Below are 13587 nucleotides of genomic sequence, written 5' to 3' on the forward strand. Positions count from 1 at the left end.
CCTCCTCATCACTTAGACGTCCCTCAAATGCTTCTAAGTTTTCTTCTCACCTAAAAAAAAAAAATACTGCGTACAGTAACCTTTTAATCAAAACACAGCATCAGAGGAGAAGACTGAAAGCCTGTTGTCTGTTGTTGCTGTTAATATTTGATACAGGTATCCTGGTAATGCTACTGTGCTTATTAGTTACAGTGAACACATTATTTCTTCATTGCACTAATGTTTCATATTTTTACTGCTCAGTAATCTGTGAATAAGAAAATGATTACTTATCAATACCACATAATTTCAGATTCAAAAATGGTGACAACCATGACTGTCCACGCAAGTGGCTGCAATGGTGTTAATTTTGCTTTCTACTGTACACAAACTTCATCTTGTGCGCAGAATTATTTAAAATTTCATTTAAAATTACCATCAGGCTATGCATATAAGGTGTATATAAAACAAATACATTTTATGTTTAGACTTAGGTCACCTCCCCAACATATCTCAAGTACATAAAAATACTCCAAAACCTGAAAAATCCAAAACACTTCTGGCCTCAAGCATTGTGAATAAGGGCTACTCAACCTGCATTTAAAAATAACAGGTTTTGGCCGGGCACAGGGGCTCACGTCTGCAATCTTAGCACTTTGGGAGGCCAAGACAGGCAGATGACTTGAGCTAAGGAACTAAAGACCAGCCTGGACAACATGGTGAAACCCTGTCTCTATAAAATGCTCTTTTAAAAACTGGCTGGGTGTGATGGCCTGCACCTGTAGTCCCAGCTCCTTGGGAGGCTGAGGCAGGAGAATCATTTTAGCCCCAAAAGTGGAGGACAAAGTGAACCGAGATGGTACTATTACACTTCAGCCTGGGTGACGAGCATGAATTCCATCTCGGAAAAAAAAAAAAAAAAAAAAACATTTTAGTTTATGCTAAGACACGGACTAATGAAGTATAGCCTAGGTTGGCTGGTGACTTCATTTGTTTGTCTGGTATCATTAATAAAGCATATACACAGACAGACAATATACACATAAAAAGATTTTGTCAATACATATGCCTTACAACTCTGCTTCTACTCTGATCATCAACTCAGCTTAAGTGTAAAATCTGAAGTAAAGTACAGTCACGTGCTGAATTATGACATTTCAGTCAACAACGGACCGCATAATTTTAAGCCATAAAATTATAATGGAGCTAAAAAACTTCCTATCATCTGGTGACACTGTACAGCCATTATAACACTATAGTGCAAATATTTTTTTAAAATTAAATTTAGTGGGCCAGGCATAACAGCTCACAATTGTAATCCCAGATCTTTGGGAGACTTAGGTGTGTGGATAACTTGAGCTCAGCAGTTCAAGACCAGCCTGGGTAAAAAGGCAAAACCCTGTATCTACATAAATTACAAAGATTAGTCGGTGTGGTAGTGAGTGCCTGTAGCCCAAGTTACTTGAGAGGCTAAAGTGGGAGGATCACTTGGGCCCAGGAGGTCAAGGCTGCAGTGAGCCAAGATAGCACCACTATACTCCAACCCTGGGCAGCAGAGTTGAGACCCTGTCTCAAGAAACAAAACCAAAAGAAACAAATTTAGTGTAGCCTAGGCATACAGCATTTGTAAAGTCTACAGTAGTATACAGTAATGTTCTTGGCCTTCACATTCTCTCCTCATTCATTCACTGACACGCCTACAGCAACTTCTAGTCCTGCAAGCTCCATTCATAGTAAGTAACCTGTATAGTATTCCTTTTACCTTTTATACCATATTTTTTCTGTACCTTTTCTGTTTAGATACATAAATACTTCCCACTGTTTTACAATTGCCTAAAATATTCAGTAAAGTAACATGCTATACAGGTTTGTAGCCTCAGAACAACAGGCCACACCATACAGCCTAAGTATATAGTAGGTTATACCATCTTGGTTTGTGTAAGAACACTCCGTGATGGTCACACAAGAAAGAAATCAGCTAAGGACACATTTCTCAGAATGTATCCCCCTCCATTAAAAGATGCATGGCTACTTGTAAAAGAGAACTGAAAAAACCTTCGTGACCACAGGTCAAGCAAAGAGTTCTTAGGTATGAAGCCCAAATCTGATCTATGAAAGAAATAAAAACATAAACTTCATCATAAGATCCTTATTCCTTTCAAGATCCTTTGCTACAGACTGGTAGAAGGTCATGTATCTGAAAGAGGACTTATATTCAAAGTTGAAAAGAAACCATTAAAAATCAAAAATAAGAAAAATAACAACAAAAAATGATTTGAATAAGCATGTCTCCAAAAAAGAAAAAGTAAAAAAGTTCACCAACAGTACTCAACACCTGTTACCACAAGGCAAAAAAAATTTTAAATCAATGATGTACTACTACATATCTACTGGTAAGTCTTTAAACAATAAAAGTCAAACCTAACGATGACAAGTTCTGGTGAGGATGCAGATAAACTAGAACTCTCAAACATTTCAGGTGGAAATTAAATATAGTACAGATACTATGGAAAACAGGTACAGCGACTAGGAAAGCAGTTTGACAGCTGCTATTTACATAATTAAACAGACTCTTAAAATATGATTCAGCAATGCCCCTCCTAGGTATCTGCCCAAGTAAAATTAAAATGTATGTTCATACAAAAGTCTGTTATGAATGTTTTTAGGAGAATGATTCAAAAGCACCCAAAAGTAGAATGGGTATCTGTCAACGGGTGAATGGATAATTTAACGATGGTATATCCATACAACACTCATTATTAAAAGAAACAAGCTACCAATATATGGAACAGCATGAATGAAATCTCAAAATGATTATGCTGAATGAAAGCAGCCAGCTTTGAAAGGTTACATACTTTATCATTACATTTATACAATGATCTGCTAAGTGCAAGAACTAGCCAGAGGTTGGGAGTGTGGAGAAAAAATTTAAGGTGAGAGAACTAGTTTGTATTCTGATTTGGCAGTTGTTACCTGAGTCTATGAATTTGCCCAAACTCACAAAATTATACATGGGAAAATAAATGAATTTTACTGTACACAAGTTTTTATAAATTGAGTAAGTTTTTCTCCAGAAATAATACTCAAGTACAACTCTTAACAGAGGTTAACTTTAAAATAAACATTAAAGAGGATTTATTTAACTCCTTATGACTTTCTATGTTTTTCACAAATCATACAGCAGATATTTTTTTGATTTTATAATAAGTAAATGGAGTCTCACTATCTTGCCCAGGCTGGAATGCAGTGGTGCAATTACAGAACACTACAGCCTTGAACTCGTGGCCTCAAGAGATTCTCCTGCTTTAGTTGCCCAAGCTGGGACTATGGCTGTGTGCTACTCTCTCTGCCCAGTGGGAAATAAATGATTTTTTAAAGTGGGATTAGATACTACAAGTTACAGAGATTTCTCTGAGTAGCTCAGAAGCAACTAAAATGATGTCATAAAAAGAGAAAAAAATAAGATAAATTAAATGAAAAGGAGACACTAAAGCCTATGAGTGAAAATAGTTTTGTTAAATCAAACTAAAATCTGGCTTGAAAAAGGCCCTTATTGCATACTTAGGTTCTTATATATGAACTGCAACCTAGCTTACTCTCACTCAGCAATATGCTTCACCTAGCAAACTTACTCTCACCTAGTAAACTCTCACTCAGCAATATGCTTCTGTAACAATAGCTAAGTCTCAGCCAACCATAGCAGCCATACTTCAACCACTCACAAGCAACCAAGTGTTCAAATCAAGTTCACTTTGCCAAATAAGGCAAATAAACTAACCAATCTACTTCTCTACTTTATACTTCTTTTTTCTATACATCACTTTTCTTTTTCTGTCCATAAATTCTCTAAGACTATGCAGTAGTACCACACAGCCTCTCTGAATCTGTTCTGAGAGCTACTCGATTTGTGAATCATTTTTCCTTGCTCAGTTAAACTGTAAAATTTGTCTAAAGTTTTTCTTTTAACAGCCTATTGGTCTGTCTGCTTTGCTACTTTTTTTTTTTTTTTTTTTTTGAGACGTAGTCTTGCTCTGTTGCCCAGGCTAGAGTGCAGTGGCAAGATCATGGCTCACTGCAACCTCCGCCTCCTGGGTTAAAACGATTCTCCTGCCTCAGCCCCTTGTAGCTGGAATTAAAGGCACCCGCCACCATGCTGGGCTAATTTTTGTATTTTTAGTAGAGACAGGGTTTCAGTATCTCAGCCAGGCTGGTCTCAAACTCCTATCTCATGATCTACCCACCTTGGTCTCTCAAAGTGCTGGGATTACAGGCATGAGCCACCATACCCAATCACTACTATTTTTAAAAGCCTTATTGTATCATTCAGCGTCACACCATAATTTAGCTCAACCAAAATGTCATTTTAAAAGCTAGTCTTAAAATTCATCTGCTAGTGACTAATACAGTTTTGGGAAAAAGTAAAAGTCCTAAAATTTGAGGACTTGGGTCCCCACCCCACCCTGCCCACCCATGATACATATTTTCACACCAAAAGTAGAGCTGGCCCCTCAGGGATGACTTTTTTTTTTTTTTTTTTTTTTTAAATACTCAGTGTACTCTTGTCCACCAGGCTGGAGTGCAATGGCGCAATCTCGGCTCACTGCAACCTCCACCTCCCAGGTTCAAGCAATTCTCTTGTCTCAGCCTCCCCAGCAGCTGGGACTACATGTGCATGCCAACAGGCTGGGCTAATTTTTATATTTTTAGTAGAGACAGGGTTCCACTATGTTGGCCAGGCTGCCCTCAAACTCCTGACCTCAGGTGATCTGCCCGCCTAGGCCACCCAAAGTGCTGTAATTACAGGTGTGAGCCACTGCACCCGGCCAGGGATGACATTTTTAATGAAGTTTCACTATTCTACAGTACAGAACAAATGAAAAGAATATTCTTTTTTCTTTTCCTTTTTGAGATGGAGTCTCACTCTGTCACCCAGGCTAGAGTCCAGTGTCGTGATCTCAGCTCACTGCAACCTCCACCTCCCAACTTGAAGTGATTCTCCTGTCTGTGCTAGATCACAGGCACCTGTCATCATGCCCAGCTAATTTTTATATTTTTAGCAGAGACGGGGTTTCACATGTTGGCAAGACTGGTCTCTAACTCCCGACCCTCAAATAATCAGCCTATCTTAAACTCCCAAAGTGTTGGGATTATAAGCACGAGCTATCACACCCAGCCCAAAAAGAATATTCTTATACAGGTATATAATTATTTTTATCTAATTTATGATATGTTTTTCCCCATACATGAATATTCAATTGGAAACAAACTAAATGTGTTTTCTTCTCTTTTTTTGAGATGGAGTCTTGCTCTGCTGCCCAAAATGGAGTGCACTGGCACGATCTCAGATCACTGCAATCTCCACCTTCCGGGTTCTAGTGATTCTCCTGCCTCAGCCTCCCAAGTGGCTGGGACTACAGGCGCACACCACCACACCAGGCTAATTTTTGTATTTTTTAGTAGAGACGGGGCTTCACCATGTTGGCCAATCTGGTCTTGAACTCCTGACCTCCTGATCCACCCACCTTGGCCTCCCAAAGTGCTTAGATTACAGCCATGAGCCACCATATCTGGCCATAAATGTGTTTTCTATCCCTTTCCCCCACTACCCTGTCCCTATCTCCCTACTCAAAGACATCTCATCAGAAAACACACTCATAAATTTAATCATAATTACTGATTTCCTAACTACCCTTTTTGATTGACTTTAAATTTAATAGTTATATTACCTGTAAAGTACCAAAAACACAGAAGAAATGCTAAATATAAGGTTAAAAAAGTCCTACAATAAAGTGATACATATACATACACTTTCTAAGTTTTAAGGCTGTCAGACTTAAAAGAGCTTCTGAAGCTGTATTAAGAAAATGTTAATAATTTATACAACTATAAATGAAAAATGAGACTTAGTGGGAGTTAGCTGAGGTTGCTCACTTATCTCTAGTAAAACATTAACCTCTGTGAGGCCCCAGAAGTTCTCTTTAAAGTACAGCAACTACAAAGCTAAAACTGCCTGTGATTAATATGCACATTACAAGGAATATAATTTAAATCAGAGACTTCCATTTTCATCATAGCAGCTTTTCAGATGCACTAGCTAAAAACACACAATTGAATACAGAAAATATATAACAAAGATGGAAAACACCATATAAAATCTCAGCTCTTCCTAGCATAAAGCAACAAAAGAAAATACTAGAAATAGTTAAAACCCAGCAATTATTCCAGGCAGTTTTCTTCAGTTTGCAAATTTAATCATGGGATAGATTAAATGTGTCCCTTAAGTATAAAAAAGTGAATTCCTGTCACATCCAACTTTATGCCTCTTAGAAAATTTTTCAAAGAAGAAATTACAGGCAGGCATAGTGACTCACACCTATAATCCCAACACTTTGGGAGGCCAAGGCAGGTGGATCACTTGAGGTCAGGAGTTTGAGACCAGCTTGGCTAACATGGTGAAACCCACTCTCTACTAAAAATTTGCCAGGTGTGGTGGGTGCCTGAAATCCCAGCTACTTGGGAGGCTGAGGCAGAAGAATCGCTTGAACCGAGGAGGCGAAGGTTGCTGTAAGCCGAGATCTTGCCACAGCACTCCAGCCTGGGCGACAGAGCAAGGCTCCATCCCCAAAAATAAATAAATAAATAAATAAATAAATTACTGCAGAGTGAAGTAGATCATGTCTCCAATCCCAGCACTTTGGAAGGGCAAGGTGGGCAAATCAGTTGAGGTCAAGAGTTGGAGACCAGCCTGGACAACATGGTAAAACCCCACCTCTACTAAAAATAGAAAAATTAGCTAGGTGTGGTGGCACACGCTTATAATCCCAGATACCTGGGAAGCTGAGGTGGGAGGATCAGTCGAAACCAGGAGGCAGAGGCTGCAGTGAACTGAGATTGCACCACTATCCACCAGCCTGTGCAACAGAACAAGACTCTGTCTCAAAAAAAAAAAAAGAAAGACCGCCGGGCGCGGTGGCTCAAGCCTGTAATCCCAGCACTTTGGGAGGCTGAGGCGGGTGGATCACGAGGTCAACAGATCGAGACCATCCTGGTCAACATGGTGAAACCCCGTCTCTACTAAAAATACTAAAAAAAAATTAGTTGGGCATGGTGGCGTGTGCCTGTAATCCCAGCTACTCAGGAGGCTGAGGCAGGAGAATTGCCTGAATCCAGGAGGCGGAGCTTGCGGTGAGCCGAGATCGTGCCATTGCACTCCAGACTGGGCAACAAGAGCGAAACTCTGTCTCAAAAAAAAAAAAAAAAAAAGAAAGAAAGAAAGAAAAAAAAACTACATTTATTCCTATGAGCTCAAGGTATTTAGCCTGAACTCAGTATATTAAAATATTTAAAGGTTTATCAAAAGAAAATTAAAATCTGAAAAATCTACTCATTTATTTTTTATTTATTTATTTTTTTTTTTTGAGACAGAGTTTCGCTCTTGTTACCCAGGCTGGAGTGCAATGGCACGATCTCGGCTCACCGCAACCTCCGCCTCCTGGGTTCAAGCAATTCTCCTGCCTCAGCCTCCTGAGTAGCTGGGATTACAGGCACGTGCCACCATGCCCAGCTAATTTTTTTGTATCTTTAGTAGAGACGGGGTTTCACCATGTTGACCAGGATGGTCTCGATCGCTTGACCTCGTGATCCACCCGCCTCAGCCTCCCAACATGCTGGGATTACAGGCTTGAGCCACCGCGCCCGGCTTACTCATTTATTTTTTAAGCAAAGATTGCTTACCAATGATAAGAAACCAATCAGGGCTGGGCGCGATGGGCTCACGCCTGTAATCCCAGCACTTTAGGAGGCCGAGGCAGGCGGATCATCCGAGGTCAGGAGTTTGAGACCAGGCTGCCTGTCCAACATGGTGAAATCCAGCCTCTACTAAAAAAATACAAAAATTAGCCAGCATGGTTGCACACACCAGTAATCCCAGCTACTCAAGAGGCTGAGGCAGGAGAACCACTTAAATCCGGGAGGCAGAGGCTGCAGTGATCCAAGATCCAGCCATTGAACTCCAGCCTGGCTGACAAGAGTGAGACTCAGTCTCCAAAAAAGAAAAGAAAAGAAAAGAAAGCATTTAAATGTCATCAAGACATCAAAAAGTCCTGCCATTTGACCAGGACAGATATCTTTTTTTTTTTTTTTTTTTGAGACGGAGTTTCACTCTTGTTTCCCAGGCTGGAGTGCAATGGCGCGATCTCGGCTCACCGCAACCTCCGCCTCCTGGGCTCAGGCAATTCTCCTGCCTCAGCCTCCTGAGTAGCTGGGATTACAGGCACGCGTCACCATGCCCAGCTAATTTTTTGCACTTTTAGTAGAGACGGGGTTTCACCATGTTGACCAGGATGGTCTCGATCTCTCGACCTCGTGATCCACCCGCCTCGGCCTCCCAAAGTGCTGGGATTACAGGCTTGAGCCACCGCGCCCGGCCTAGATATCTTAAAGATACCTTAAGCAGGTATCACTGAGTCAACTATGAGAATGGATAATGTCACTTCTCCATTCCATGAGGCTATGAAGATGCACTAGCTACCTGAACTAAAACTGGCTCTAAGTTACAACATAATTAACAAGAAAGCTTTACTTAATCCATATATTCATATTAACAAATAGTCTATTTGGCCACTCAAAAACAGTAAATCCATATGCCAGTTGCTTATCTCATGAATCATGTCGTCCTATCTGTAAAATGGAGATAATAAGGATGTAGTGAAGATTCAGGTAGATAAACTCATATGAAGGTGATAGATAAAGTTTGGATGTCTATCCCTTCCAAATCTCATACTGAAACTTGATCCCCAATGTTAGACATGGGGTCTAATGGAAGGTGTTTGGGTCATGGGGGTATATCCTTGAATAGCTTTGTGCCCTTTTCAAGATACTGAGTAAGTTCTCTATCAGTTTCCAGGAAAACTGACTGTTAAAAAGATCCTGGAAGGGGCAAGGTGGCTCATGCCTGAAATCCCAGCACGTTGGGAGTCCAAGGCGCGTAGATCACCTGAAGTCAGGAGTTTGAAATCAGCCTGGTCAACATGGTAAAACCCTGTCTCTACTAAAAATAGAAAAATTAGCTGGGCGTGGTGGCAGGTGCCTGTAATACCAGCTACTTGGGAGGCAGAGGTGAGGCAGGAGAATCACTTGAAACCAGAAGGCAGAGGTTACGGCCTAGGCAACAGAGTGAGATTCTGTCTAAAAAAAAAAAAGCCTGGTATCTTCCTTCTCTCTCCCTATGTGATGCCTGCTCCCCTTTGCTTTCCACCATAAATGGAAGCTCCCCGAAGCCCTCACCAGAAGCAAATGCTGGTATCATGCTTCTTCTACAGTCTGTACAACCATGAGCCAAACAAACTTGTTTTCTTTTACAAATTACCCAGTCTCAGGTATTGCTTTCTTTTCTTTTCCTTTCTTTCTGTCTTTCAATCTTTGTTTCTTTTTTTTGAGACAAAGTGTTGCTCTATGACCCAAGTTGGGGTGCAGTGGCACAATCTCGGCTCACTGAAACCTCCACCTCCTGGACTGAAGTGATTCTTCTGCCTCAGTCTCCCAAGTAGCTGGGACTACAGGTACATGCCACCAAGCCCGGCTAATTTTTGTACTTTTAGTAGAGACAGGGTTTCACCATATTGGCCAGGCTGGTCTCAAACTCCTGACCTGTGATCCACCCACGTCGGCCTCCCAAAGTGCTGGGATTACAAGCATGAGCCACTGCACTCAGCCCAGTATTTCTTTTAAAGCAATGCAAAGTGGACTAAGACAGTGTTTTACACAACACCTAGTATAGACCAAAAATCTGTTAACAGGATTTATCAATACCAGTTTTGCATTGTCATATACTCTGTTTCAGTGATGTTCACGATATTGTGCTCCAGTACTTGGGAAAAGGGAAGTAAAAAATATAAGGAAAACAGCTGGGAATGGTGGCTCACGCCTGTAATCCTAGCACTTTGGGAAGCCAAGGTGGGCGGATCACGAGCTCAGGACTTCAAGACCAGCCTGGCCAACAAAGTGAAACCCTGTCTCTTTAAAAAAGAAAAAGGAAAAAGAAAAAAACAAACAAAAAAAAAAAACAAAAAAAAAACTATACATGTAAAACATAATCCCTGTCCTCAAAGTGCTTATAGAAGAGTAGGGTAGCTAGGCATGTATTAGAAATAACTGTATCTCAGTCGGGCACAGTGGCTCACGCCTGTAATCCAAGCACTTGGGAGGCCAAGGTGGGTAGATCACGAGGTCTGCAGTTCAAGACCAGCCTAATCAACATGGTGAAACCCTGTCTCTACAAAAAATACAAAACTCAGCTGGGCATGGTAGCATGTACCTATAATCCCAGCTACTCAGGAGGCTGAGGCAGGAGAATCGTTTGAACATGGGAGGCAGAGGTTGCGGTGAGCCAAGATCATGCCAATGCACTCTACCCTGGGTGACAGAGGGAGACTCTGTAGAAAGAAAAAGAAAAAGAAATCTCAAGGCCTCATGTTGAAATTTTTTATAAAAAGCATTAGACTTACAAAGAGGAGTCTCTGATTGCAACCAATGGAATCCTTAAAATGAAGAAACATATATGAGTTAACCCCAGATTTTTAGGGATTTAATGAGCAGAAATAGATGAAAAGACTTCATAGGTGGGGGAAAAGTATGAATAAAAGAATGGACATGTAAAAACATGTAGTATTTTCCAGAAGTGCTAAACAGTTAGGTACAGATAAAATACAGCACTGAGGAAAGAGTAAATAGTGATGAATTCTGTAATACTGTAAATTTACTAAAGGAATAATTCAAAGATGTGTGACATTACAGATTGCTCTAAATAAACTTTTTTTAAAAAAATTTAAGCTGGGCGTGATAGCTCAAGCCTGTAATCACAGCACTTTGTGAGGCCAAGGCAGGCGGGTTACGAGATCAGGAGTTTGAGACCAGCCTGACCAATATGGTGAAACCCCAACTCTACTAAAAATACAAAAACTAGCCAGGTGTGGTGGCATGTGCCCGTAATCCCATGTACTCAGGAGGCTGAGCAGGAGAATCGCATGAACCCTGGAAGTGGAGGTGGAGGTTGTGGTGAGCTGAGATCGTGCCACTGCACTCCAGCCTTGGCAACAGAGCGAGACTCCAACTCAAAACAAAAAACAAACAAACAAACAAAAACTTTAGAAAAAAACAACAACAAAGTATTTACTGTAACTTTTTTTTTCTTTGAGATGAGTCCGATCCAAAGTGCTGGGATTATAGGAGTAAGCCACAGCACCCGGCCTGTAACCGTTAATACACTAACCATTCAGATATAATCTAATGTGAGTAATTCCAATATATGTATTAAATTTGTATAAAACAAATTTGAGGTCTATTATAATTCCTAGACATCATTAATTTCATTTACTTCAAAATTGTCAGAAAAATATAGGAATGGTATATAGACTTTTCTTTTACCCTGAAAGCATTTGCTGAATGGGGACAAATGAAACAAAGTTTATAGAGCCTTGTGGGGAAACAAGAATAGAACACAAAAACACAGTCTAGTCACATAAAGAAGACTAACAAGAAACCTATGCTTCGCTAACCTGGAACCTCAAAGCGCTAACTACTCATTGAGGTTAAGAGAGGTAGACCTACCCCAACTCTTTTTATCTTCACAGGTCTATAAAGAAAGCTAGGTTAGTACTGAGAAAATATGGCTTTTAAAAAAAATCTGGCCCAGGCGTGCAGTGGCTCATGCCTATAACCCCAGCACTTTGGGAGGCTGAGGCAGGTGGATCACCAGGTCAGGAGTTCAAGATCAGCCTAGCCAATATTGTGAAACCCTGTCTGTATTAAAAATAAAAAATTAGCTGGGCATGGTGGCAGATAATCCCAGCTACTGAGGAGGCTGAGGCAGAAGAATCAGTGGAACCTGGGAGGCAGAGGTTGCAGTGAGCTGAGATCATGCCACTACACTCCAGCCTGGGTGACAGAGCGAGACTCCATTTCAAAAAAAAAAAAAAAAAAAAAAAATCCTTGAAAGCTGTAACCACAAACCAGTTCCAATATAAATTTGTGCACATCATCTTAGTGATACAAAAAACTTCAAGCTTTCAATTTAATGTAGCCCAAGGCCACCAGTGCCATTTCCCCAGATACGTAGCAGACAGAACATCAATTCTCTCTAGAGAGACCTACCTCCATTCTAGACCTAAATCATTCTCAAAAATCTCCCCTAACCATCTTGTCCTAGAGCAAGGAGGGGTGAGAATAAAAAAATAAACACAAGGAAAAAAGGTCACACAACTGAGAACCAACGATGAGAGAAAACAAAAAAAATTTTAGACATACGAATCAGCAGATGCAGATTAAGTACTGTATGTTTAAAGAAATAAAAGGTAAGTTTAGAAATATGTGCAGAAACATGAGGTCAAGAGATCGAGACCAACCTGGCCAACATGGTGAAACCTCGTCTCTACTAAAAATAAAATATTAGCTGGGCATGATGGCACGTGCCTGTAGTCCCAGCTACTCGGGGAACTGGGGCAGGAGAATCTCTTGATTCTGGGAGGCAGAGGCTGCAGTGAGCCGAGATCTCGCCACTGCACTCTAGTAGACTGGAGACAGAGCAAGACTCTGTCTAAAAAAAAAAAAAAGGAAGAAAATGTGTGGAAACAAAAAATTATTTTTTAAATGAGCAAGTAAAATTGGAAAAGAACTACAGAGAGCTTCTAAAAATGAAATCAACTAATAGAAACACATTAAAAAAGCAATGAATGAATATACACAGAGGTCCTAAAAATGAAAAAGACTAAAAGAAACATATCAAAAAAGCAACGAAAGAATAAAAGTTTACTAGATACCAATTAAAAAAATAAGTAAACTGAAAGTCGAGCCAGCCCTTTGGGAGGCGAGGCGGGAGGATCACTCAAGGCCAGGAGTTGGAGACCAGCTTGGCCAAAATGGTGAAACCCCACCTCTACTATAAATACAAAAATTAGCTGGGCGTGATGGCATGCACCTATAATTACAGCTAGTCAGGAGGCTGAGGCATGAGAACCACTTGAACCCAGGAGATGGAGGTTGCGGTGGGCCAAGACAGAGCCACTACACTCCAGATTAGGTGATGGAGTGAGACTCGGTCTCAAACAAACAAAAAAAAATTTTAACTGGAAGTCAGGTCAGAGGAAACACAGCACAGAGACAAAGCAATAAAACAGTAAAAAATATATATATACAGTTGACCCCTGAACAAGAGAGGTTTGAGATGCATAGGTATACTTACACACAGATTGTTTTTAAACATGAATCAAAAATACAGTGTTCATGGGTTGTGAAATCTCTGTATACAGATGGCTGACTTTTCATATGTGTGTTTTCTACGGAAACTACTTTGGGACTTGAGTATAGTGGAATCTGGTAAAAGTAGGTTGGTGGTCCTGGAACCAACCCCCTACACGTATTAAGGGACAACTATGTAAATGTTCAAGTGACTGTGATGAAACCTAACTTAAAGCTATTCTGAGTTCCACTAATGGAGGAAAGCTACTACTCACAATACTCAACAAAACCAATCCTGACTGTATTCATGGAACATACAGTCTAGGAGGACAGACTGACAGTCCTCAAACAACACAAAATACGTTAAATTTCACC

General features: G+C 40.5%; 1 protein-coding gene across 3 annotated transcripts in view; it reads right to left on the minus strand.

Annotated features, from left to right (window-relative positions):
• JMJD1C (jumonji domain containing 1C) overlaps positions 1–13587 on the minus strand; it is a 333992-nt gene that overhangs the window by 184477 nt on the left and 135928 nt on the right. The window contains exon 1 of one of the 3 annotated variants that reach the window (XM_074382295.1): positions 2–32. The exons of the other annotated variants lie outside the window; for them this stretch is intronic. The gene's annotated coding sequence lies outside the window, so the exon portion shown is untranslated. Of the gene's footprint in view, position 1; positions 33–13587 lie in introns of those variants that run through there. 3 annotated transcript variants of the gene reach the window in all.

The sequence above is a fragment of the Saimiri boliviensis genome, chromosome 12 (assembly GCF_048565385.1).
Source record: "Saimiri boliviensis isolate mSaiBol1 chromosome 12, mSaiBol1.pri, whole genome shotgun sequence".
Lineage (NCBI taxonomy): Eukaryota > Metazoa > Chordata > Mammalia > Primates > Cebidae > Saimiri > Saimiri boliviensis.